Source organism: Oncorhynchus mykiss, chromosome 7 (assembly GCF_013265735.2).
Source record: "Oncorhynchus mykiss isolate Arlee chromosome 7, USDA_OmykA_1.1, whole genome shotgun sequence".
Classification (NCBI taxonomy): domain Eukaryota; kingdom Metazoa; phylum Chordata; class Actinopteri; order Salmoniformes; family Salmonidae; genus Oncorhynchus; species Oncorhynchus mykiss.
In genome coordinates this window covers 69,851,576-69,878,955 of record NC_048571.1, presented here as the reverse complement: position 1 = coordinate 69,878,955, position 27,380 = coordinate 69,851,576, and the positions used below count along the sequence as shown (strand labels likewise).

At 41.6% G+C, this 27,380-nt stretch overlaps 1 protein-coding gene across 1 annotated transcript in view; it reads right to left on the bottom strand.

Moving 5' to 3' along the window:
* LOC110529011 (pleckstrin homology domain-containing family A member 6) overlaps nt 1-27,380 on the bottom strand; it is a 221,910-nt gene that overhangs the window by 155,853 nt on the left and 38,677 nt on the right. Inside the window, exon 2 of the mRNA XM_036983963.1 lies at nt 22,729-22,840. The gene's annotated coding sequence lies outside the window, so the exon portion shown is untranslated. The remainder of the gene's footprint in view (nt 1-22,728; nt 22,841-27,380) is intronic.

Below are 27,380 nucleotides of genomic sequence, written 5' to 3'. Positions count from 1 at the left end.
AATAGGAAACCTTAAAGAGTATTATATAATCCATGAGGATCAATAGGAAACCATAAAGAGTATTATATAATCCATGAGGATCAATAGGAAACCTTAAAGAGTATTATATAATCCATGAGGATCAATAGGAAACCATAAAGAGTATTATATAATCCATGAGGATCAATAGGAAACCTTAAAGAGTATTATATAATCCATGAGGATCAATAGGAAACCTTAAAGAGTATTATATAATCCATGAGGATCAATAGGAAACCTTAAAGAGTATTATATAATCCATGAGGATCAATAGGAAACCTTAAAGAGTATTATATAATCCATGAGGATCAATAGGAAACCATAAAGAGTATTATATAATCCATGAGGATCAATAGGAAACCTTAAAGAGTATTAGATAATCCATGAGGATCAATAGGAAACCTTAAAGAGTATTATATAATCCACGAGGATCAATAGGAAACCTTAAAGAGTATTATATAATCCATGAGGATCAATAGGAAACCTTAAAGAGTATTATATAATCCATGAGGATCAATAGGAAACCTTAAAGAGTATTATATAATCCATGAGGATCAATAGGAAACCTTAAAGAGTATTATATAATCCATGAGGATCAATAGGAAACCTTAAAGAGTATTATATAATCCACGGGGATCAATAGGAAACCTTAAAGAGTATTATATAATCCATGAGGATAAATAGGAAACCTTAAAGAGTATTATATAATCCATGAGGATCAATAGGAAACCTTAAAGAGTATTATATAATCCATGAGGATCAATAGGAAACCTTAAAGAGTATTATATAATCCATGAGGATCAATAGGAAACCTTAAAGAGTATTATATAATCCATGAGGATCAATAGGAAACCTTAAAGAGTATTATATAATCCATGAGGATCAATAGGAAACCTTAAAGAGTATTATATAATCCATGAGGATCAATAGGAAACCTTAAAGAGTATTATATAATCCATGAGGATCAATAGGAAACCTTAAAGAGTATTATATAATCCATGAGGATCAATAGGAAACCTTAAAGAGTATTATATAATCCATGAGGATCAATAGGAAACCTTAAAGAGTATTATATAATCCATGAGGATCAATAGGAAACCTTAAAGAGTATTATATAATCCATGAGGATCAATAGGAAACCTTAAAGAGTATTATATAATCCATGAGGATCAATAGGAAACCTTAAAGAGTATTATATAATCCATGAGGATAAATAGGAAACCTTAAAGAGTATTATATAATCCATGAGGATCAATAGGAAACCATAAAGAGTATTATATAATCCACGAGGATCAATAGGAAACCTTAAAGAGTATTATATAATCCATGAGGATCAATAGGAAACCTTAAAGAGTATTATATAATCCATGAGGATCAATAGGAAACCATAAAGAGTATTATATAATCCATGAGGATCAATAGGAAACCTTAAAGAGTATTATATAATCCATGAGGATCAATAGGAAACCTTAAAGAGTATTATATAATCCACGAGGATCAATAGGAAACCTTAAAGAGTATTATATAATCCATGAGGATCAATAGGAAACCTTAAAGAGTATTATATAATCCATGAGGATCAATAGGAAACCTTAAAGAGTATTATATAATCCATGAGGATCAATAGGAAACCTTAAAGAGTATTATATAATCCATGAGGATCAATAGGAAACCTTAAAGAGTATTATATAATCCACGAGGATCAATAGGAAACCTTAAAGAGTATTATATAATCCATGAGGATAAATAGGAAACCTTAAAGAGTATTATATAATCCATGAGGATCAATAGGAAACCTTAAAGAGTATTATATAATCCATGAGGATCAATAGGAAACCTTAAAGAGTATTATATAATCCATGAGGATCAATAGGAAACCTTAAAGAGTATTATATAATCCACGGGGATCAATAGGAAACCTTAAAGAGTATTATATAATCCATGAGGATAAATAGGAAACCTTAAAGAGTATTATATAATCCATGAGGATCAATAGGAAACCTTAAAGAGTATTATATAATCCATGAGGATCAATAGGAAACCTTAAAGAGTATTATATAATCCATGAGGATCAATAGGAAACCTTAAAGAGTATTATATAATCCATGAGGATCAATAGGAAACCTTAAAGAGTATTATATAATCCATGAGGATCAATAGGAAACCTTAAAGAGTATTATATAATCCATGAGGATCAATAGGAAACCTTAAAGAGTATTATATAATCCATGAGGATCAATAGGAAACCTTAAAGAGTATTATATAATCCATGAGGATCAATAGGAAACCTTAAAGAGTATTATATAATCCATGAGGATCAATAGGAAACCTTAAAGAGTATTATATAATCCATGAGGATCAATAGGAAACCTTAAAGAGTATTATATAATCCATGAGGATCAATAGGAAACCTTAAAGAGTATTATATAATCCATGAGGATCAATAGGAAACCTTAAAGAGTATTATATAATCCATGAGGATAAATAGGAAACCTTAAAGAGTATTATATAATCCATGAGGATCAATAGGAAACCATAAAGAGTATTATATAATCCACGAGGATCAATAGGAAACCTTAAAGAGTATTATATAATCCATGAGGATCAATAGGAAACCTTAAAGAGTATTATATAATCCATGAGGATCAATAGGAAACCATAAAGAGTATTATATAATCCATGAGGATCAATAGGAAACCTTAAAGAGTATTATATAATCCATGAGGATCAATAGGAAACCTTAAAGAGTATTATATAATCCACGAGGATCAATAGGAAACCTTAAAGAGTATTATATAATCCATGAGGATCAATAGGAAACCTTAAAGAGTATTATATAATCCATGAGGATCAATAGGAAACCTTAAAGAGTATTATATAATCCATGAGGATCAATAGGAAACCTTAAAGAGTATTATATAATCCATGAGGATCAATAGGAAACCTTAAAGAGTATTATATAATCCACGAGGATCAATAGGAAACCTTAAAGAGTATTATATAATCCATGAGGATAAATAGGAAACCTTAAAGAGTATTATATAATCCATGAGGATCAATAGGAAACCTTAAAGAGTATTATATAATCCATGAGGATCAATAGGAAACCTTAAAGAGTATTATATAATCCATGAGGATCAATAGGAAACCTTAAAGAGTATTATATAATCCATGAGGATCAATAGGAAACCTTAAAGAGTATTATATAATCCATGAGGATCAATAGGAAACCTTAAAGAGTATTATATAATCCATGAGGATCAATAGGAAACCTTAAAGAGTATTATATAATCCATGAGGATCAATAGGAAACCTTAAAGAGTATTATATAATCCATGAGGATCAATAGGAAACCTTAAAGAGTATTATATAATCCATGAGGATCAATAGGAAACCTTAAAGAGTATTATATAATCCATGAGGATCAATAGGAAACCTTAAAGAGTATTATATAATCCATGAGGATAAATAGGAAACCTTAAAGAGTATTATATAATCCATGAGGATCAATAGGAAACCATAAAGAGTATTATATAATCCACGAGGATCAATAGGAAACCTTAAAGAGTATTATATAATCCATGAGGATCAATAGGAAACCTTAAAGAGTATTATATAATCCATGAGGATCAATAGGAAACCTTAAAGAGTATTATATAATCCATGAGGATCAATAGGAAACCTTAAAGAGTATTATATAATCCATGAGGATCAATAGGAAACCTTAAAGAGTATTATATAATCCACGAGGATCAATAGGAAACCTTAAAGAGTATTATATAATCCATGAGGATCAATAGGAAACCTTAAAGAGTATTATATAATCCATGAGGATCAATAGGAAACCTTAAAGAGTATTATATAATCCATGAGGATCAATAGGAAACCTTAAAGAGTATTATATAATCCATGAGGATCAATAGGAAACCTTAAAGAGTATTATATAATCCATGAGGATCAATAGGAAACCTTAAAGAGTATTATATAATCCATGAGGATCAATAGGAAACCTTAAAGAGTATTATATAATCCATGAGGATCAATAGGAAACCTTAAAGAGTATTATATAATCCATGAGGATCAATAGGAAACCTTAAAGAGTATTATTCCTATTTAAACAGGGTGAGTTATGAAACAGTACAGATGGACAATCTCTGATGACCTGATTTAAAATGCCCACATCGCTCATTGTCCCCGCAGATATTTTGGGTAGATACACACAGATGCACTTGCACATGGACCCACATATACAGTATGCACACACATATACATTGATGGCAATGTCAGGTGGTTAAATGTCCCAGAGGATATGGGGGGGAAGTTGTCACAGAGACTCAGTGGACTAACATGGCAATGTTAATCGCACGCACGCACACACACAGCACATATTAGCGTGCAAGCTGTTGGTGGGGTATGCACAGAGAGGCAGAAAGAGAGGGGATAGTGAAGTGCCACAACTAATCAAGATCAGCAAAGCATTCAGGACATGATACACACTACAGAATAGACAGAAAGAAACACACACACACACACACACACACACACACACACACACACGTTGCAATAGTGTCTCCTTCAGAAACCAGACTATACAGCTGGAACACAACACTGTGGTTCTAAATATATGACTTAGTTTGGATCCACATTGAGACAAGACAATGAGACAACATGCTTTATACTGTACATCAAAATCTCCATATGGCTGCTTGGCCTCGTGAGCCTTCATGAATCAGTGACCAGTTTAAGTTATTTTTATATTTTGCAATGTTTTGCTAGCTGTTTTGATACACACACATGCACAATTCACACAAGACAAAGCACTATAAACTTGGCCACACATCTAAACCTATGACAGTCAGCCAAACAGCAGCCTACACCACAGTCTGACGTCGCCATCCCTCTCCTCTGGGATTCAAAAGAGCCACAAATATCTCATTTCTCCAGTCTTTTCCCCTGCCAGCCCACTCCCTGGCCAATTAAAACATTCCAATGTCCCCTCCTTTGTTTTGTCTGCCGACCATTAGCTGCTAATTTACTGCTAATCTGTAGAGCAACATGACCTCGAGACAAGAGTGTCGTGTCCCTTCACGCTGTGTGGGTTTGAGACAGTCAGGGGTTTATCTGATAACACAGGACTGGAGACTGAAGGCTTTTTTACAGTGACGTTCTGACAGGACCTTACTGCAGGACATACTGAAGTCCTACACCATGTTTAAAGGGAGAACATGGAGTATGGGTGGAGGAGGAGGAGTAGGAGGAGGAGAGGACTATCCTCTCCTGCTGGGGGGGACTAAAGAGGAAAAGGTAGAGACAGGTTGCTGGAACTACAGGAATGTGTGGTTAGGGCTATTGTGGTGACCATATTATCACAACACCTGCGGTCAAATTCCACGTTTAGTCACAGTAATTAGGCTTCTCCAAGCTCTGCTGCTGCTGCTGGTCATTAGTAGCCTACCAAACTTGCCAACAGGCTGGTACTCCACACTCCATTGCCCCTCTAATCACTCTGACATCAATGCAAATGTATTCAAAAATCTAATCAAACACTTAATGAAAGCCCGTGAGCTCATGTTGCGCAACATTTCAATAGGCTATGCAATTGCATGAGTGATGCCTCTCCTAAAAAGAGGAGGATCCCATCAGCTTTCTATAGGCGACGCCTATTATGTTTATTTCTCAACTTTCCTAATGTTAAGCACATCGATTCTCTTTACAAGAGGAGTATAGCCTACCTGGCTGGCATGAAAATGAACCACGAGGAAAAGTGTCCTCCATTCTCTATTTAAGTGCATAGATGACAGGTATTTTTTTCCCGCTGCCCCTGTTTCGATACAGGTACATGATAATGGTCCACTCTGAATCAAAACAAATTCCCCACATACATTATTTAGTATATGTAAAGACAAGATGAAATCAAGAACTGTCTGATGGGTGACAATATTAGCCTATCACTTGTGAATTATATATTATCATTTGTGAATGATGCCCAGCATAAGAAACAATGCCTTGTGTTTTGCGACTTTTTTTAATCGTAGGCCCACACATCATGTAGCCTAGCCCATTGGCCTATGTTTTAATAAGGTTAGTATCACAACTAAAGTGCTTCTTAAAATTAAGTACATTAATCCTCTTCACAAGGGGTGTAGAGCCTAACTGACATACATAAACAGCACGTGAGTTTCAAGTTTGGGGAAGATCATTTTCACCATAAAAATGCACCTTTATAATAAAAGCATTACATCCATGATTGCATTTGCTGTCACTTTTAAAGATTGGTGTTTTCCGCTAATGGAACATTCACGCTTATCGCCTACTACCATGTGCGCATTGCTGCGCTTATAATGTGAAGAAATAGCCTATTAGTTTATCAACATTTTAAGCTAAACATTCTGATCTGTTGCGTCAGCTATATAGTGTAAAAACATTTTTTTTTTTATGCTAGTGGTTGTTTTTGAGGTTAGTGCTTTTGCTGTTCGTTAGGCCTACTCATCTTGTTGGCTGACAAAAAGTAAATGTGGACAGTTCTTTCCGATATCTTCAATATGCACCTCGGAATTGGATCAGGACAAGCGCAGTTGCGTCCCGATGTGTCTGTCTTAACTCGTAGGCTGTGAGAAGGACCCATCATGTGATGGAGTGCGTAGCACTCAGGGAGAAGGGCACAGCAGCCACTGGCCACAAAAGGCATGTTTTTGTTAGGGTGCGTTACGGCCACACAAAGGGGATGCGCCGTGAAGTTGTAGGCATTATCAAGTGCTTGTCAAATTGTGAATGAGCGACTGATGAAGTGTGTACAGCCTGCACAAAAAAACAAAGCAGAGCTCATGCCTTTCAAGATACTTTTTTCAAATCATCATTAGAGTCGCATGCAGCCTTAGAATGTATTAGAAATCTAAACATATTGCCCAACGTCTGTAGAAGAACTAAAGTTACATTAATAACTCTAAATTAACCATATGGCCTACAGTGAGGGAAAAATGTATTTGATCCCCTGCTGATTTTGTACGTTTGCCCACTGACAAAGAAATTATCAGTCTATAATTTTAATGGTAGGTTTATTTGAACAATAACAACAACAAAATCCAGAAAAACACATGTCAAAAATGTTATAAATTGATTTGCATTTTAATGAGGGAAATAAGTATTTGACCCCCCTGCAAAACATGACTTAGTACTTGGTGGCAAAACCCTTGTTGGCAATCACAGAGGTCAGACGTTTCTTGTAGTTGGCCACCAGGTTTGCACACATCTTAGGGGGGATTTTGTCCCTCTCCTCTTTGCAGATCTTCTCCAAAGCATCAAGGTTTCGAGGCTGACGTTTGGCAACTCGAACCTTCAGCTCCCTCCACAGATTTTCTATGGGATTAAGGTCTGGAGACTGGCTAGGCCACTCCAGGACATTAATGTGCTTCTTCTTGAGCCACTCCTTTGTTGCCTTGGCCGTGTGTTTTTGGGTCATTGTCATGCTGGAATACCCATCCACGACCCATTTTTAATGCCCTGGCTGAGGGAAGGAGGTTCCCACCCAAGATTTGACGGTACATGGCACCGTCCATCGTCCCTTTGATGAAGTGAAGTTGTCCTGTCCCCTTAGCAGAAAAACACTCCCAAAGCATAATGTTTCCACCTCCATGTTTGACGGTGGGGATGATGTTCTTGGGGTCATAGGTAGCATTCCTCCTCCTCCAAACATGGCGAGTTGATGCCAAAGAGCTCCATTTTGTTCTCATCTGACCACAACACTTTCACCCAGTTGTCCTCTGAATCATTCTGATGTTCATTGGCGGAGAGCTCTTTGGTCTTGGCCATGGTGGAGAGTTTGGAATCTGTGTGAGGTATCTCATCCTCCTCTTCTGAGGAGGAGAAGCGAGAAGGATCGGAGGACCAAAATGCAGCGTGGTAAGTGTCCATAAGGTTTATTTTAAAACATAAACTGAACACGACGAAATACAAAACAATAAACGTGAAATGAACGAAACAGTCCCGTGTGGCGACAAACACTGACACGGAAGACAAACACCCACAACCCAAAAGTGAAACCCAGGCTACCTAAGTATGATTCTCAATCAGGGACAACAATTGACAGCTGCCTCTGATTGAGAACCATACTAGGCGGAACTCAAAAACCAACATAGAAAAACAAACATGGACTGCCCACCCAACTCACGCGCTGACCATACTAAAACAAAGTAACAGAAAATAACAGAACTATGGTCAGAACGTGACAGTACCCCCCCACCTCACCCCACCCCCCACCCCAAAGGTGCGGACTCTGGCCGCAAACCTAAACCTATAGGGGAGGGTCTGGGTGAGTGTCTGTCCGTGGTGGCGGCTCTGGCGCGGGACGTGGACCTCACTCCACCATAGTCCTTCTCCGCCTCTCTATTTGCCTCCGTGGCCTCTTAAGAGCGGCGACCCTCGCCGCCGACCTCGGACTGAGGACCCTCGCCACGGGTCCCAAATGGACGGGAGATTCCGGCTGTGCCGGACGGACTGGAGATTCCGGCAGCGCCGGACAGGCGGGAGACTCCGGCAGCGCCGGACAGGTGGGAGACTCCGGCAGCTCCGGGGTGACAGGTGATTCTGGCATCGCCTGCGTGACAGGCAGCTCTGGCAGCTCCTGGCTGACTGACGGCTCTGGCAGCTCCATGCTGATTGATGGCTCTGGCCGTGGGGCGATTGGCAATTGCACAATTGGCCTAGCATCGTCTTGGTTAGGGAGGGTTTGGCCGGTAGGGAAATCCTTGTCTCATCGCGCACCAGCGACTCCTGTGGCGGGCCGGGCGCAGTGCGCTAACCAAGGTTGCCAGGTGCACGGTGTTTCCTCCAACACATTGGTGCGGCTGGCTTCCAGGTTGGATGGCGCTGTGTTAAGAAGCAGTGCAGCTTGGTTGGGTTGTGTATTGGAGGAAGCATGACTTTCAACCTTCGTCTCTCCCGAGCCCGTACGGGAGTTGTAGCGATGAGACAAGATAGTAGCTACTAAAAAAACAATTGGATACCACGAAAAATTGGGGAGAAAAAGGGGTAAAATAAAAATAAAAACACAAACAATAAATTAAAAAATGAACATTTTTGACATGCGTTTAAAAAAAAAAAATGTATTCTGTCTCTCACTGTTCAAAAAACCTACCATTAAAATTATAGACTGATCATTTCTTTGTCAGTGGGCAAACGTACAAAATCAGCAGGGGATCAAATACCTTTTTCTCTCACTGTATGTCTTTGTTAACCACTCAACACAGAATAGTGCACTCCTTCAAATCATTTGGAGAAAATATCCTTTATATTTTATTCAGCTATGTTGAATGGTATTCTTCATTCTATAGAATAATGCCATGGAATTCTAAGCAAATCTTGTCTGCTAAATGAACTAGTGCAGACCACAGCCATATGGCATAGCCTGATTAGGACCAAACACAAGGACAACTCAGATCATGCTATTCTGTTCTTCTGAAATAGACTACATTTCTCCATATCTTGCTTCTTCAGAACTGTCTAAAATAAATAATGGATATATTGTGTAGGTGTAGGCTAAATTACATGGATTTATTAGACCTTTTAAAATGTAGATGTTCCAAAGGTCTGCATCAGTGGTTTGTAGAAGCCAGGAGATTCTAAATGTGTTTATGTTAATTAACGGTCAATTACCATCATTACGACAGTTATTTGCTTGACAATCACCAGCTGACAAAATTTTGTGACCGCCACAGCCCTATATGCAGTCGTCTCAACTTCCTTTTGCTGGAGACAGGCACTCACCCAGTAGTCCCTCTGAATACACATACACACACACATTGGGGGAAACACACACACATACACACACATAAACAGCTGTATATCACTGGTGTAAAAGAGCAGTTCTGGTAAGAGTTGTAACACCATGTGACTCCTCCTCAGTGTTTGAGTTCTGTTCTCTCCTTTAAGAGGTCAACATTGACACCCTGTGGCCACACTACTGTACATGTCAGTGACACAACATGACATCGTAAGCAGCGGAAATACACAACACTGTGTGTGTGTTTGATGTAGAACTTTTTGCCTGAAACGGTTGTCATCACCCACTTATTCCCCAACCACAGGCCATCATGTTGTAACAAAATAACTGTCTTCTCCTCTCCGGTGGTGCATCCTTTTCGTGGCTGTTTATTTACCACCACAGACGGATGCTGGCACTAAGACCACACTCAGTCAGCTGTATAAGGAAATAAGCAAACATGAAACCACTCACCCAGAGGCGGCGCTCCTAGTGGCCGGAGACTTTAATGCAGGGAAACTTATATCAGTTCTACCTCATTTCTATCAACATGTTAAATGTGCAACCAAAGAGAAAACGGATCTTTATATCACCTGTACTCCACACACAGAGATGTGGTCAAAGCTCTCCCTCGCCCTCCATTTGGTAAATCTGACCATAATTATATCCTCCTGATTCCTGCTGAAAAGCTCAAATTAAAGCAGGAAGCACCAGTGACTCGATCTAGAAAAAAAATGGTCAGATGAAGCAGATGCTAAACTACAGGACTGTTTTGCTATCACAGACTGGAACATGTTCCAGAATTCATCCGATGGCATTGAGGAGTACACTACATCAGTCAATGGCTTCATCAATAAGTGCATCGAGGATGTTGTCCCCACAGTGACTCTACTGTACCAGAAGCCATGGATTACAGGCAACATTCGCACTGAGCAAAAGGGTAGAGCTGCCACTTATAACCCGGAAGCTTATAAGAAATCCTGCTATGCCCTCCGAGGAACCATCAAACAGGCAAAGCGTCAATACAGGGCTAAGATTGAATCATACTACAGCGGCTCCGACGCTCGTCTTATGTGGCAGGGCATGCAAATTATTACAGACTACAAAGGGAAGCACAGCTGCGAGCTAGCCAGTGACACAAGCCTACCAGACGAGCTAAATCACTTCTATGCTCGCTTCGAGGCAAGCAACACTGAGGCATGCATGAGAGCATCAGCTGTTCCAGACGACTGTGTAATCACGCTCTCCGTAGCCAAAGTGAGTAAGACCTTTAAACAGGTCAACTTTCACAAGACTGCGGGGCCAGACGGATTGCCAGGAAGTTTTCACTGACATTTTCAACATGTCCATGATTGAGTCTGTAATACCAACATGTTACAAGTAGACCACCATAGTGCCTGTGCCCAAGAACACTAAGACAACCTGCCTAAATGACTACAGACCCGTAGCACTCACCTGTGGCTCACATAAACACCATTATCCCAGAAACCCTAGACCCACTCAAATTTGCATACTTCCCAAACAGATCCACAGATGATACAATCTCTATTGCACTCCACACTGCCCTTTCCCACCTGGACAAAAGGAACACCTATGTGAGAATGCTATTCATTGACTACAGCTCAGCGTTCAACACCATAGTACACTCAAACCTCAACACTAAGCTAAGGATCCTGGGACTTCCTGAAGGGCTGCCCCCAGGTGGTGAGGGTAGGTAGCAACACATCTGCCAATTTGATCCTCAACACTGGAGCCCCTCAGGGATGCATACTCAGTCCCCTCCTGTACTCCCTATTCACCCATGACTGCATGGCCAGGCGCGACTCCAACACCATCATTAAGTTTGCAGACAACACAACAGTGGTAGGCCTGATCACCGACAACGACAAGACAGCCTATAGGGAGGAGGTCAGAGACCTGGCCGTGTGGTGCCAGAATAACAACCTATCTCTCACCATAACCAAGACTAATGAGATGATTGTGGACTACAGGAAATGAGGATTGAGCATGCCTCCATTCTCATCGACAGGGCTATAGTGGAGCAGGTTGAGAGCTCCACATCACCAAAAAACTAACATGGTCTAATCACACCAAGACAGTCATGAAGAGGGCACGACAAAGCCTATTCCCCCTCAGGAAACTAAAAAGATTTGGCATGGGTCCTTAGATCCTAATAAAAGTTCTACAGCTGCAACATCGAGCACATCGAGCACATGTAACAACTGGTTGCATCACTGCCTGGTACGACAACTGCTCGGCCTCCGACCACAAGGCACTACAGAGGGTAGTGCGTATGACCCAGTACATCACTGGGGCTAAGCTGCCTGCCATCCAGGACCTCTACACCAGGCGGTGTCAGAGGAAGGCCCTAAAAATTGTCAAAGACCCCAGCCACCCCAGTCATAGACTGTTCTCTCTACTACCGTATGGCAAGCGTTACCGGAGCGCCAAAGCGTTACCGAACCAAAAGGCTTCTCAACAGTTTTTACCCCCAAGCCATAAGACTCCTGAACAGGTAATCAAATGGCTACCCAGACTATTTGTATTGTGTGCCCCCTTCTTTTACACTGCTGCTACTCTCTGTTTATCATATATGCATAGTCACTTTAATTATACATTCATGTACATACTACCTCAATGTGCCCGACCAACCAGTGCTCCTGCACAATGGCTACCCGGACTATCTGCATTGTGTCCCGCCACCCGCCAACCCCTCTTTTGTGCTACTGCTACTCTCTGTTCATCATATGCATAGTCACTTTAACTATACCTACATGTACATACTACCTCAGCCCGACTAACCGGTGCCTGCATATAATCTCGCTACTGTTATAGCCTCGTGGCTGTATATAGCCTCGCTACTGTTATAGCCTCTCTACTGTATATAGCCTCGCTACTGTTATAGCCTCGCTACTGTATATAGCCTCGCTACTGTTATAGCCCCGCTACTGTTATAGCCTCGCTACTGTATATAGCCTCTCTACTGTTATAGCCTCGCTACTGTTATAGCCTCGCTACTGTATATAGCCTCGCTACTGTATATAGCCTCGCTACTGTTATAGCCTCGCTACTGTATATACAGTGCCTTGTGAAAGTATTCGGCCCCCTTGAACTTTGCAACCTTTTGCCACATTTCAGGCTTAAAACATAAAGATATACAACTGTATTTTTTTGTGAAGAATCAACAACAAGTGGGACACAATCATGAAGTGGAACGACATTTATTGGATATTTCAAACTTTTTTAACAAATCAAAAACTGAAAAATTGGGCGTGCAAAATTATTCAGCCCCTTTACTTTCAGTGCAGCAAACTCTCTCCAGAAGTTCAGTGAGGATCTCTGAATGATCCAATGTTGACCTAAATGACTAATGATGATAAATACAATCCACCTGTGTGTAATCAAGTCTCCGTATAAATGCACCTGCACTGTGATAGTCTCAGAGGTCCGTTAAAAGCGCAGAGAGCATCATGAAGAACAAGGAACACACCAGGCAGGTCCGGGATACTGTTGTGAAGAAGTTTAAAGCCGGATTTGGATACAAAAAGATTTCCCAAGTTTAAACATCCCAAGGAGCACTGTGCAAGCGATAATATTGAAATGGAAGGAGTATCAGACCACTGCAAATCTACCAAGACCTGGCCGTCCCTCTAAACTTTCAGCTCATACAAGGAGAAGACTGATCAGAGATGCAGCCAAGAGGCCCATGATCACTCTGGATGAACTGCAGAGATCTACAGCTGAGGTGGGAGACTCTGTCCATAGGACAACAATCAGTCGTATATTGCACAAATCTGGCCTTTATGGAAGAGTGGCAAGAAGAAAGCCATTTCTTAAAGTTTGCCACAAGCCCCTGAGAGACACACCAAACATGTGGAAGAAGGTGCTCTGGTCAGATGAAACCAAAATTGAACTTTTTGGCAACAATGCAAAACGTTATGTTTGGTGTAAAAGCAACACAGCTTATCACCCTGCACACACCATCTCCACTGTCAAACATGGTGGTGGCAGCATCATGGTTTGGGCCTGCTTTTCTTCAGCAGGGACAGGGAAGATGGTTAAAATTAATGGGAAGATGGATGGAGCCAAATACAGGACCATTCTGGAAGAAAACCTGATGGAGTCTGCAAAAGACCTGAGACTGGGACGGAGATTTGTCTTCCAACAAGACAATGATCCAAAACATAAAGCAAAATCTACAATGGAATGGTTCAAAAATAAACATATCCAGGTGTTAGAATGGCCAAGTCAAAGTCCAGACCTGAATCCAATCGAGAATCTGTGGAAAGAACTGAAAACTGCTGTTCACAAATGCTCTCCATCCAACCTCACTGAGCTCGAGCTGTTTTGCAAGGAGGAATGGGAAAAAATTTCAGTCTCTCGATGTGCAAAACTGATAGAGACATACCCCAAGCGACTTACAGCTGTAATCGCAGCAAAAGGTGGCGCTACAAAGTATTAACTTAAGGGGGCTGAATAATTTTGCACGCCCAATTTTTCAGTTTTTGATTTGTTAAAAAAGTTTGAAATATCCAATAAATGTCGTTCCACTTCATGATTGTGTCCCACTTGTTGTTGATTCTTCACAAAAAAATACAGTTTTAAATCTTTATGTTTGAAGCCTGAAATGTGGCAAAAGGTCGCAAAGTTCAAGGGGGCCGAATACTTTCGCAAGGCACTGTAGCCTCGCTACTGGTATAGCCTCGCTACTGTATATAGCCTCGCTACTGTATATAGCCTCTCTACTGTTATAGCATCGCTACTGTATATAGCCTCTCTACTGTTATAGCCTCGCTACTGTATATAGCCTCGCTACTGTTATAGCCTCGCTACTGTATATAGCCTCACTACTGTATATAGCCTCGCTACTGTTATAGCCTCGCTACTGTATATAGCCTCGCTACTGTATATAGCCTCGCTACTGTATATCGCCTCGCTACTGTTATAGCCTCGCTACTGTATATCGCCTCGCTACTGTATATCACCTCGCTACTGTTATAGCCTCTCTACTGTATATAGCCCCGCTACTGTATATTGCCTCGCTACTGTTATAGCTTCTCTACTGTATATAGCCTCGCTACTGTATATCGCCTCGCTACTGTTATAGCCTCTCTACTGTATATAGCCTCGCTACTGTTATAGCCTCTCTACTGTATATAGCCTCTCTACTGTATATCGCCTCGCTACTGTTATAGCTTTGCTACTGTATATAGCCTCGCTACTGTATATCGCCTCGCTACTGTTATAGCTTCTCTACTGTATATCGCCTCGCTACTGTTATAGCCTCTCTACTGTATATAGCCTCTCTACTGTATATAGCCTCTATACTGTATATCGCCTCGCTACTGTTATAGCTTTGCTACTGTATATAGCCTCTCTACTGTATATAGTCTCGCTACTGTTATAGCCTCGCTACTGTATATAGCCTCGCTACTGTTATAGCCTCGCTACTGTATATAGTCTCGCTACTGTTATAGCCTCTACTGTATATAGCCTCGCTACTGTTATAGCCTCTCTACTGTATATAGCCTCTCTACTGTACATAGCCTCTCTACTGTATATCGCCTCTCTACTGTTATAGCCTCTCTACTGTACATAGCCTCTACTGTATATAGCCTCTCTACTGTTATAGCCTCTCTACTGTATATAGCCTCGCTATTGTTATAGCCTCTCTACTGTATATAGCCTCTCTACTGTTATAGCCTCTCTACTGTATATCGCCTCGCTACTGTTATAGCCTCTCTACTGTTATTGCCTCTCTACTGTTATAGCCTCTCTACTGTTATAGCCTCTCTACTGTTATAGCCTCTCTACTGTATATCGCCTCGCTACTGTTATAGCCTCTCTACTGTATATAGCCTCTCTACTGTTATAGCCTCTCTACTGCATATAGCCTCGCTACTGTTATAGCCTCGCTACTGTATATCGCCTCGCTACTGTTATAGCCTCGCTACTGTTATAGCCTCTCTACTGTTATAGCCTCTCTACTGTTATAGCCTCTCTACTGTTATAGCCTCGCTACTGTATATAGTCTCGCTACTGTTATAGCCTCTCTACTGTATATAGCCTCGCTACTGTTATAGCCTCTCTACTGTTATAGCCTCTCTACTGTTATAGCCTCGCTACTGTATATCGCCTCGCTACTGTTATAGCCTCGCTACTGTTTTAGCCTCTCTACTGTATATAGCCTCTCTACTGTATATCGCCTCGCTACTGTTATAGCCTCTCTACTGTTATAGCCTCACTACTGTATATAGCCTCGCTACTGTTATAGCCTCTCTACTGTTATAGCCTCGCTACTGTTTATAGTCTCGCTACTGTTATAGCCTCTCTACTGTATATAGCCTCGCTACTGTTATATCCTCGCTACTGTATATCGCCTCGCTACTGTTATAGCCTCTCTACTGTATATAGCCTCGCTACTGTATATAGTCTCGCTACTGTTATAGCCTCTCTACTGTATATAGCCTCGCTACTGTTATAGCCTCGCTACTGTACATCGCCTCGCTACTGTTATAGCCTCTCTACTGTATATAGCCTCGCTACTGTATATAGCCTCTCTACTGTATATGGTCTCGCTACTGTTATAGCCTCGCTACTGTATATCGCCTCGCTACTGTTATAGCCTCTCTACTGTATATAACCTCGCTACTGTATAGCCTCTCTACTGCATATAGCCTCTCTACTGTATATAGCCTCTCTACTGTATATGGCCTCGCTACTGTTATAGCCTCTCTACTGTTATAGCCTCTCTACTGTATATAGCCTCGCTACTGTATATAGCCTCGCTACTGTTATAGCCTCTCTACTGTTATAGCCTTTCTACTGTTATAGCCTCTCTACTGTATATAACCTCGCTACTGTTATAGCCTCTCTACTGTTATAGCCTCTCTACTGTTATAGCCTCTCTACTGTATATAGTCTCTCTATTATATATAGCCTCTCTACTGTTATAGCCTCTCTACTGTTATAGCCTCTCTACTGTTTATAGCCTCTCTACTGTTATAGCCACTCTACTGTATATAGCCTCTCTACTGTATATAGCCTCTCTACTGTATATGGCCTCGCTACTGTTATAGCCTCTCTACTGTATATAGCCTCTCTACTGTTATAGCCTCTCTACTGTTTATAGCCTCTCTACTGTTATAGCCACTCTACTGTATATAGCCTCTCTACTGTATATAGCCTCTCTACTGTTATAGCCTCTCTACTGTTATAGCCTCTCTACTGTATATAGCCTCTCTACTGTATATAGCCTCGCTACTGTTATAGCCTCTCTACTGTTATAGCCTCTCTACTGTATATAGCCTCTCTACTGTTATAGCCTCTCTACTGTATATAGCCTCTCTACTGTTATAGCCTCTCTACTGTTATAGCCTCTCTACTGTTATAGCCTCTCTACTGTATATAGCCTCTCTACTGTATATAGCCTCGCTACTGTTATAGCCTCTCTACTGTTATAGCCTCTCTACTGTATATAGCCTCTCTACTGTTATAGCCTCTCTACTGTATATAGCCACTCTACTGTATATAGCCTCTCTACTGTTATAGCCTCTCTACTGTATATAGCCACTCTACTGTATATAGCCTCTCTACTGTTATAGCCTCTCTACTGTATATAGCCTCGCTACTGTTATAGCCTCTCTACTGTATATAGCCTCGCTACTGTTATAGCCTCTCTACTGTATATAGCCTCGCTACTGTATATAACCTCTCTACTGTATATAGCCTCTCTACTGTTATAGCCTCTCTACTGTATATAGCCACTCTACTGTATATAGCCACTCTACTGTATATAGCCTCTCTACTGTTATAGCCTCTCTACTGTATATAGCCTCTCTACTGTTATAGCCACTCTACTGTATATAGCCTCTCTACTGTATATAGCCTCTCTACTGTATATAGCCACTCTACTGTATATAGCCTCTCTACTGTTATAGCCTCTCTACTGTATATAGCCTCTCTACTGTATATAGCCACGTTACATTTTTTTTATTTACTTAAAAATTGCGCTGTTGGTTAGAGCCTGTAAGTACGCATTTCACTGACAAATAAACTGATTTAATTTGATCCTCCTGGTATTCAACCGCTGCCCTGACAAAACACACACCATCTCTCTCCTCCTCTCTCCTCTCTCCTCCTCCTCTCTCTTCTCTCCTCCTCCCCATCACCCCATCCTCCTCTCTCCTGTCTCCTAATCAACACGTGGTTTAGGTCTGAGGACATTCTGAGTGTGTGGCTCTCAGGAGTCAGTAAGACAACCAGCAGTGGTTTTATATTGTCTAGCTGCAGGCTAATTCAACTGAAGTCCTGCCACAGTTTAAAGAGCAACTGTAGGCAATAAACAACTTCTCTGATAGGCATTTTCTATGTGGCATCGATATTTGTCAGAAACATTTATTCTAGTGTTACAATTGACTACATTGTGTAAATAGGTTAATTTTGGTCATAAAGTCAGTCATGTCCAAAACAGAGATTTGATAGTGATTTTTTTTAATTGTATTTCATGGAATGAAGGGTACAGTAATAGTTTTCCTTGAGTTAGGTTTATTTCAATCCTTCCCAACAGCCCACAGCTGGCAGCACCCAAGTAATCATCAATTCAAAGGACAGCTGCCAGCGAACCGATGCCCATGGTGAATTTGGTTTGACATTGGATATCCCTATGGAGCTGGTTAGGGACCATCAGTAAATTAGACAATGTACATGGGACAATATATTAAATGCCAATAGCTCCAAATTTCAATGACTTTAAAACCTCAAACCAACAATACATTTTTGAAATTCATAGAAAAATACTGAAAGCATTTAATGAGACAACTAAAAGATGTGCAACGTGAAAATATTGTCCGATTTACATTGTGTAATTTATATTTGGTTACTAAATAGCCCCAGAGATAGGCTATCCAAAGTCAAATAAACGTTGCCACGGTTGAAGCTAATTGGCGAAAGAAGTTGGCTAGCTTGCTAGCTAGTCTAGGCTACTTCCAAACAAGACCTGGTCAGATTGTTTAAGTTATCTAGAAGGGTGAGTGACTAACTGTGTACTGTTTTGGCAAAGTGAAAGTACAAACACTTACCACCTTCGAACACACACACGAGACACCCACATCAAAGCACGCCTCCAAAACCCAAATCTGGTTCTCAGTCGCATTTTTTACTGAGGAGAATTGAAACCGAGGCTAAATCAAGAAGTTCAGCCCGCCTTTAACTGCAGCTCTTTGGTTTAGCTCTTTCCCACATAGTACCCACTCCCCCCTACCCACTCTTACCCACCTAAAGGCTTTTTCAGAGCCCTCTTTCAGGAGGTTCTATGGGAGATGTGTGAGGAGGCTAGACCTGAGCTAGGGTGCATCCCACGTCAAACCCTATTCACTTCTGACCAGGGCTCATAGGGCTCTGGTCGAAAATAGTGCACTATGTAGAGAATAGGGTGCCATTTGGGACGCAGTCCGAAACTCAACCCTAGAGGGGTTTAAATATAGAGAGGTTGGGAAATTACAGGAAAGCCAGTCAATAATCCCTGCACCTCTATTCTCCCCAGCTCACTGCTTGCTTTGTTTGGTTAGACCACTCAACCACTATGGGCTGAACCAGAAGGGCTTTGGATGAAAACATGGGCAGCAAGTGATGCCAAGAGCTCTTTTTACGGGGATAAAGCACAGCAATAAGTCAAGTGGCACTATCTAAAGGACAACGGCTGCTGTTCCCAATGTGGGTTTGTTGTCAGCTCCCCTCTCTAAAAGATGACTATAGAATCCGAATCTGGCTGAGCAGCAGAACTTTCTTCCAGAAAATGAAGATTTTAATTGGTCTTTCAGGAGCTGGTATTGGAACATTTGGGCACTGGTGCCCTCATGGAAGGCATTCCCTCACACACACATACTGAAACACAGTCACACACACAGTCGCACACACACAGTCACACACACACACACACACACACACACACACACACACACACACACACAGAAGGCCTCTCTCTATTCATGGGAGCGACAAGAGCAGTATTCTTCTTCCTCTCTGTCATCCATCATCTCCCAGGTCCTAGGTCTTTGTCTGTGTGTCCTAACCTGGACAGTGGTGCCAAGCTTAGACCACCAGGCTACCCTGCTGCCCAGGCAACCTCTACCCAGTGCCAAGATCACCAGGTTGGGCATGGTCTTGCCAGTCAGCAGCCAAACCATGGAGCTCTCACAGGCCTGTGCCACCCCTCCTCACTATATGACCATGCTAGAAAGGATGGAAGTATGGTGCTTTCTACCGACAAAATTGTTTTTTATCACCAACCCTAAACCCTAACTTTATATCCTTACTGCTAACCAGCCCCTAACCCCCAATCTTAAATGAAGAACAAAAAGCTCAGGATACTGCTAAGCAATTCAGAAAACAGAGACAAAAATTGACTACTCCACTTAAAACAGTAGAACAACCACTGCAATTACACTCTAGCTACGACACTGATAACACTCCCACCCAGACAAGTCCCACACCAGCCAAATGCTCCTGAGTGGAGCAGCGATCTAAGGCACTGCATCTCAGTGAAAGAGGCGTCACTGCAGTCCCTGGTTCGAATCCAGGCTGCATCACATCCGACCGTGATTGGGAGTCCCATAGGATAGCGCACAATTGGCCCAGCGCCGTCCGGGTTTTGCTGGGGTAAGCCGTCATTGTAGATAACAATTTGTTCTTAACTGACTTGCCTAGTTAGTTAAAAAAATAAATTAAAGTCCTGGTCCTCTGGCTCTGAGGAGTGGTTAAGGCCATAGTGTCATTAACACAGTGGCACTGTCAGGGGGTAATCTGAGACCCCACCCTGCTTTCATCCCCTCTGTAGAGCCTCTCTCTCTCCCTCTCTCTAAGGATAATGGTGGCTCATGGCTAGCTGCCTCTATAGAGTCTCTCTCTCTCTCTAAGGATAATGGTGGCTCATGGCTAGCTGCCTCTCTCTCTCTCTAAGGATAATGGTGGCTCATGGCTAGCTGCCTGACGCTAATAAGCACCTTAGTATTTCCTCTCAGCCTATAGATATACAAGCAATTAGCAGGCTACAAATAACACCAATATAGATGCAGGTGAAGTCCTCAAATGGGAGAGACTTACATTAAACTTTTTTTTTGAAAAACAGAAAAAAATTTACCCCATATAATGATGATTGCTGACTAGTAAAATTGGAGTTTTAATGATGCATGTGGAACTTGGGGTTAGCGACCAAATCCTAATCTGAAGGGTTAGCATTGGGATAAACAGTTAGCTGCCTTGATAGCATCAAAATGAAAGGGACAGCATGTGGGTTATGTGTTAGCCACTGAATCATTGTTGAGAACATTAGCGATGGAGTGTTGTTGTGCTACTGTTGCAGTGCTAGCCAGATTGGAATGAACATAAGTACAGGCACACAAAACACACGGGCACCCCCCCACCACCACCCACCCACAGACACACACAGGCTTTCTCAACCAAAACCACATGGTTTTGACTGTAGTAAAATGTTTTTGATAAAAACAGCCTAGCAAGCAGCCTAGCCACCTGATAATGTGAGAGGAAAGGAGAGAGCAGACCATGGCTATTTAAAGACAGATAGGTTCCAGACTCAGGGTAAACACTACAGTAAATCTGCATCCCAAATGGCTCCCTATTCCTAATATAGTGCCCAGGGCCCTGGTTCAAAGTAGGGCACTATGTAAGGAATATGGTACCATTTGGGACACTGCCTAAAGCAGACAAATGAGAGGGACACCTGCACACCTGCACACTGGTTGGGCCCTATTCAATAATAATAATCACTAACCAAGCCTCCAACATAGGACAAAATAGTCCATTGGAAAGCGTTTTGCAAACAAGGTTTTTTTTCTGTTTGGTTAAAACTGCAATATGTAACTTTTTTGGGCGACCAACTAAATTCACATAGAAATGTGAGTTTAGAACGGTCATTCTCATTGAAAGCAAGTCTAAGAAGCAGTAGATCTGTTCTATGTGCAATATTTCTATGCCCCCTGTTCTTCAGTTTCATTCTTACCTCTTTTACTTCCAGTTTTGTACACCAGCTGCAAACAGCTGAAAATACAATATTTTTGGTTATGGAAAATATATGTCACAGCTGTTTAGATGGTACAATGATTCTCTACACTATACTTCCTTGTTTTGTCACATACACTGAAATTAGGCGACCTATTTCGAATTTTAGCAACCAGGAAATGGTGGAGCAATTTCTGCATAGTGCACATTTCAGTAAATTAATGCAAATATGTGTCCTTGCAGGAAATTAGGAATGAGGTTCTTGAATTTTCCAGGAACTGGTGAACAGTTGTTGTTTTTTTTACCTTAAACTGGGTTTTCTTGTATGCGTTGTGCATTATGTGCTTTGCATGTCTGCTATGTATGTCCTACGAAGCATAATGTGTCCTCTATGTAGTCAATTAATGTTTACATAAGGTTGTTGATCCCTTGGGAGATAAACCTGCCTCCATACATCAATCAGATTACTACCATCACCTACCATCTAGACATCTCATGTCTGCAATCACACCTACACACACCTGCACACACACACACCTACAGTTGCCCCCTCAACTCACACACACACACTCACACACAGCAACTGTACCCCCACTTACACTCACACACAAACTTTATGATGCACATTTTGTACACATCCATCCAAATCGAAATACAGTATATACACATGCATTCACATATAAGTTCACTAGTCACACCGTACAGGCATGGTTTCATTTCTCCCTTCACATGAGCAGCACTCTGACTGCACACGGTACACAGAACACACTTCACACGCACAACACGCACGCACGCGCACACACACCCCAGATCAGAGAGCATGGCTACAGGGAAACAACAGAACGGAGGAAGAAATCCAGAGAGATGAAAATAAAAATACCTCCCTTTTATCTGTCTCAGAGCAAAAGAGAATGAAGAGCATGTGCTGTCCATACCTTGCAGTTTCCTTTCTCTCTTTTCTGTCTGTATCCCTCCTTCTCTTTGTGTTCTCCTCAGTGAGTCTGAAGTCTTCCTCTTAGTAATCTCCTACAGCGTGGAGAGGCTTGGCTGGAAGGGGGCGGAGGAGAGAGAGAGAGAGTCAGTCAGTCTGCACAGAAGCCAGAGAATGGAAATCTGCAGGGCAGAGAAGAAACATGAAACCACCAGTGGTCCTGAAACAATGATCTCTCCTTCCCTCCCTCTCTTTTCCATTTCCCTCCCTTTTACCCCCTTCGCTCGCTCGCTCCCATCTTCTCTCCCTTTTACCGCACTCTCTCTATCTCTCTCCCCTCTCTTCTATCTCTCTTCCTCTTTATATCTCTCCCCTCTCCCTTTTACCACACTCTCTCTCTCTCCTCTATCTCTCTCCCCTCTCTTCTCTCTCTCTTCCTCTTTATATCTCTCCCCTCTCCCTTTTACCTCTATCTCTCTATTCCCCCTCATTCTACTCCTCCTTTTCCTCCAATTCTTCATCTGATCATTTACTGGAACTTATGTTCATCTCTCCTCTACCTTTCACTCTGCCCTTCTTTTCTCCCTCTTTTCTTTCTCTTCTTCTCTCCTCTCATGCTCCTTTCTCTCTTGCTCCTTTCCTTCTCATCCTCGTCTCCCCTACCTGCCTCTCTTCATCCTTGTCATGTCCTTCCATCTTCCTTACGCCTACACCTCACCCCCCCCCCCTCCCTCCCTCCCTCCCTCCCTTCCTCCCTCCCTCCCTCCCTCCCTCCCTCCCTCCCTCCCTCCCTCCTTCCTTCCTTCCTTCCCTTCCTTCCCTCCCTCCCTCTGGCTCTCCTTCCCTCGTTTCAAACTGAACCCCTCACTTGGTCGTTTTTTCTTCCTACAGTTTGACCAATAACAATGTATAGACTTTAAAAGAGTTCTGCATTCTCCCTGGAGCCTGACAAAATATCACCACCACTGTAGGCTCAAATCAGAATTGATATTTCTCCACCAGAGTGTGTGTGTGTTGTATTCAGGGTTGTTAAACTGGAGGTGTTAAGGTGAGTCAGTGTTAGTCAGAGGAGGCTGATGCCAGACATGTGTGTTGAGGGCGCCCACAGGTAGAGAGAGAGAGAGAGTGAAAGAGAAAGAGGTTAATGGATCACAAATATCTTGAGCTGTGTTCGTATTGGTCTAGACTGCTCGTCTAAAGCAGTGTTTTCAATAAAAATCTAATCTGAATCCAGTTTCACTCCCGAGGAGTTGAGACAGTTTCACTCCCGAGGAGTTAAGACAGTTTCACTCCCAAGGAGTTAAGACAGTTTCACTCCTGAGGAGTTAAGACAGTTTCACTCCCAAGGAGTTAAGACAGTTTCACTCCCAAGGAGTTAGGACAGATTCACTCCCAAGGAGTTAAGACAGTTTCACTCCCAAGGAGTTGAGACAGTATCACTCCCAAGGAGTTAGGACAGATTCACTCCCAAGGAGTTAAGACAGTTTCACTCCCAAGGAGTTGAGACAGTATCACTCCCAAGGAGTTGAGACAGTATCACTCCCAAGGAGTTGAGACAGTATCACTCCCAAGGAGTTGAGACAGTATCACTCCCAAGGAGTTGAGACAGTTTCACTCCCAAGGAGTTGAGACAGTTTCACTCCCAAAGAGTTGAGACAGTTTCACTCCCAAAGAGTTGAGACAGTTTCACTCCTGGGGAGAGGAGACCGTTTCTCAAGATGTGTTTTAGAACACAACCACACACTTACATACAGTGCCTTACGAAAGTATTCGGCCCCCTTGAACTTTGCGACCTTTTGCCACATTTCAGGCTTCAAACATAAAGATATAAAACTGTATTTTTTGTGAAGAATCAACAACAAGGGGGACACAATCATGAAGTGGAACGACATTTATTGGATATTTCAAACTTTTTTAACCTGTCTACGATACTGGTTCCCAATTGGGGATCAACCCTCCCACGTTCAGCTGAAACGGTGGCGCATGGAACGCAAAAATATTCTTAAAAATATTTAACCTCCACACATTAACAAGTCCAATAGCTCAAATGAAAGATAAACACCTTGTTCATCTAGCCAGCAAGTCAGATTTCTAAAATGTTTTACGGCGAAAACATAGCACATATATATGTAAAACCACCACCAGACACAGCTCATTTCAATAGCCAAAACATGCAATCAACAAACGCAGGATTAAAAAATAAATCGCTCACTAACCTTTTGAAAATCTTCATCAGATGACAGTAATATGACATATTACACAGTACATTTTTTTTTTCAATAATATGCCATTTATATCCATAAATGTCCATTTACAGTGAGTTCACCTTCAGAAATTACTCAAAAATGCCCGCAGGAAATCTATGTAGCGCGGCAAGATAACGTAAATAGACATCATAAACTTTGACTAAATATACATGTTCTACATATAGTTAGAAAGATACACTGCTTCTTTATGCAACCGCTGTGTTAGATTTATTTTTAACGTTACAGAAATCGCACACTATTCCATATGCTGAGACAGCGCTCAGTTCCAAGCTACATTTCCACGTAATGTTGGAGTCAACAGAAACACAGATTTAAGCATAAATATTCCCTTACCTTCGATGGTCTTCGTTCAGAATGTTCTGGAAGGCTTCATACTTACCCAATACATCGTTTGGTTTCAAGTCTTGCGTCTTTGTATTAGCTACTGCTAATAACATCAGCTGAAATGCACCCAAAACGTCCTCTGGTCCGGAAAAGTTGCGCATCAAAACTTCAAAATTACATATTATATGTCGACTAAACAGGTCAAACTAAGTGCAGAAGCAAGCTTTATGATGTTTTAGACACGCAAAACAAACTTCAATTCAATCGGCCATCGTCTGCTCTTCTCTTGAGTGCTGGAACAAAGGAATGGCTGGGACCAATTCGCGCCCATACGCACAGCCTATTCTCTCGTGGCACGCACTAATTTCACTCCCATAGGGTCAATTCTCGCGGGATTTGAACGATTCAAAGCTCTAATGAAAGAGGACATCTAGCGGAAGAGATAGAAAGTGTCCCCAGAATCATAACTGGTTGGGAAGGGTGGGGGCCATGACGTCAAAGTTGCTCCAACTTTCATGGCCACAAAAACTAGTTTGGAAGAATGCCTGCCCTGTGAGTTCTGCTATACTTACAGACATAATTCCAACGGTTTTAGAATCTTTAGAGTGTTTTCTATCCAATAATAATTTTTATTTGCATATATTAGCAATTTTTGACAGATTTTTTTTCCAGTTTACTAGGGGTACCCAATCTCTCCAAAGGGGGCGTATGTCTGCCATATCCTTAACAGGTTTTAACAAATCAAAAACTGAAAAATTGGGCGTGCAAAATTATTCAGCCCCCTTAAGTTAATACTTTGTAGCGCCACCTTTTGATGCGATTACAGCTGTAAGTCGCTTGGGGTATGTCTCTATCCGTTTTGCACATCGAGAGACTGAAATTTTTTCCCATTCCTCCTTGCAAAACAGCTCGAGCTCAGTGAGGTTGGATGGAGAGCATTTGTGAACAGCAGTTTTCAGTTCTTTCCACAGATTCTCGATTGGATTCAGGTCTGGACTTTGACTTGGCCATTCTAACACCTGGATATGTTTATTTTTGAACCATTCCATTGTAGATTTTGCTTTATGTTTTGGATCATTGTCTTGTTGGAAGACAAATCTCCGTCCCAGTCTCCGGTCTTTTGCAGACTCCATCAGGTTTTCTTCCAGAATGGTCCTGTATTTGGCTCCATCCATCTTCCCATCAATTTGAACCATCTTCCCTGTCCCTGCTGAAGAAAAGCAGGCCCAAACCATGATGCTGCCACCACCATGTTTGACAGTGGGGATGGTGTGTTCAGCTGTGTTGCTTTTACGCCAAACATAACGTTTTGCATTGTTGCCAAAAAGTTCAATTTTGGTTTCATCTGACCAGAGCACCTTCTTCCACATGTTTGGTGTGTCTCCCAGGTGGCTTGTGGCAAACTTTAAACGACACTTTTTATGGATATCTTTAAGAAATGGCTTTCTTCTTGCCACTCTTCCATAAAGGCCAGATTTGTGCAATATACGACTGATTGTTGTCCTATGGACAGAGTCTCCCACCTCAGCTGTAGATCTCTGCAGTTCATCCAGAGTGATCATGGGCCTCTTGGCTGCATCTCTGATCAGTCTTCTCCTTGTATGAGCTGAAAGTTTAGAGGGACGGCCAGGTCTTGGTAGATTTGCAGTGGTCTGATACTCCTTCCATTTCAATATTATCGCTTGCACACTGCTCCTTGGGATGTTTAAAGCTTGGGAAATCTTTTTGTATCCAAATCCGGCTTTAAACTTCTTCACAACAGTATCTCGGACCTGCCTGGTGTATTCCTTGTTCTTCATGATGCTCTCTGCGCTTTTAACGGACCTCTGAGACTATCACAGTGCAGGTGCATTTATACGGAGACTTGATTACACACAGGTGGATTGTATTTATCATCATTAGTCATTTAGGTCAACATTGGATCATTCAGAGATCCTCACTGAACTGGGGCTGAATAATTTTGCACGCCCAATTTTTCAGTTTTTGATTTGTTAAAAAAGTTTGAAATATCCAATAAATGTCGTTCCACTTCATGATTGTGTCCCACTTGTTGTTGATTCTTCAC